The sequence below is a fragment of the Myotis brandtii genome, unplaced genomic scaffold (assembly GCF_000412655.1).
Source record: "Myotis brandtii unplaced genomic scaffold, ASM41265v1 scaffold421, whole genome shotgun sequence".
Classification (NCBI taxonomy): Eukaryota; Metazoa; Chordata; class Mammalia; order Chiroptera; family Vespertilionidae; genus Myotis; species Myotis brandtii.
The window spans coordinates 1,784,992-1,785,939 of record NW_005366140.1 but is presented as its reverse complement, the minus strand read 5'-3'; the positions used below and the strand labels follow the sequence as shown (position 1 = coordinate 1,785,939).

The 948-nt window shown below is 48.9% G+C and overlaps 3 protein-coding genes across 5 annotated transcripts in view; 2 read left to right on the top strand and 1 right to left on the bottom strand.

Moving 5' to 3' along the window:
• FKBP8 (FK506 binding protein 8, 38kDa) overlaps window positions 1–665 on the bottom strand; it is a 15,240-nt gene extending 14,575 nt beyond the window's left edge. The window contains exon 1 of the mRNA XM_005873843.2: window positions 641–665. The gene's annotated coding sequence lies outside the window, so the exon portion shown is untranslated. The remainder of the gene's footprint in view (window positions 1–640) is intronic.
• The window catches only part of UBA52 (ubiquitin A-52 residue ribosomal protein fusion product 1), a 20,908-nt gene that overhangs the window by 8,707 nt on the left and 11,253 nt on the right, over window positions 1–948 (top strand). The gene's annotated exons all lie outside the window — the stretch shown is intronic.
• Window positions 1–948, top strand: part of KXD1 (KxDL motif containing 1) — an 11,345-nt gene that overhangs the window by 3,571 nt on the left and 6,826 nt on the right. Inside the window, exon 1 of one of the 3 annotated variants that reach the window (XM_005873841.2) lies at window positions 814–930. The exons of 1 other annotated variant lie outside the window; for it this stretch is intronic. The gene's annotated coding sequence lies outside the window, so the exon portion shown is untranslated. Of the gene's footprint in view, window positions 1–813; window positions 931–948 lie in introns of those variants that run through there. One more of the 3 variants, XM_014545766.1, reaches the window with a different exon arrangement.

Sequence of the window (948 nt, the reverse complement as noted above, 5' to 3'; positions counted from 1 at the left end):
ACCCTTTTATTTAATGATGTTTACTTTGAATTTATATTAGTTCACACAAACACTCCATCCATGCTTTTGTTCCGGCCCTCCGGTCCAGTTTAAGAACCCATTGTGGCCCTCGAGTCAAAAAGTTTGCCCACCCCTGGTCTAAGGTATCTCCCATAAGATGCTTATTAATTGCAAAGGCTAAAATAATAACTTGATTGAGAAACTGGCAAGACACTGCCAAAAGCAAGTCATCCATCAGTCAACATCGCGTGCCTCCTAATATGATGCATTGAGGACACAACATCGCTTCTATGATTCCTGCCTAAACTCCTTAATTTCAGTCTAATCCTGAGGAAACATTGGCTAAGCCTATATTGATAAGTATTCTACAAAAGCAGTAGTCTTCAAAACTATCAAGGTCATAAAAGATTAAGAAAGACTGAGGAACTGTCACAGAGTGGAGGAGTCTAAAAAGATGTAACTAAATGGGATCCTGCACCAGAAAAAAAAAAGGCAGCAAAAAGCAGAGTAGGGATTTTTGAACCCAGATGAGTCTGATTCCAAGCCTGGAAAGCAAGACACTTGAGTCTGGGACAACCACAGGCCACTGGAGCATTGTGTGACATTGGGGAACTGCCTGCCGCTCTCAGACCTGTCTTACCATCTATAAAATCGGATGTCTTTCAGCCTCGTCCACCCACTTCCGCTCTGCCTAGTAGCTCCGGCTTTGGAAACTACGCAGGCGCGATAGGGACGGCTCGACTGGCTGTGCATTGTGACGCACACGCGAGGGAGCTGCGTATGAGCCCACCCCTTCCTGCCGCGCCTCCACGTACCCAAGTTGGTTCCGGGCTTCTAGCCTCCTCGCTAGCTCGTACGCAAGGTGCGTGGTGACGTCACGGCGACGCGGGCGCCATCCCGGAAGCGCGAGCAAGGCCGCCAGATGTGCAGGTGCCGCTGCCACCGACG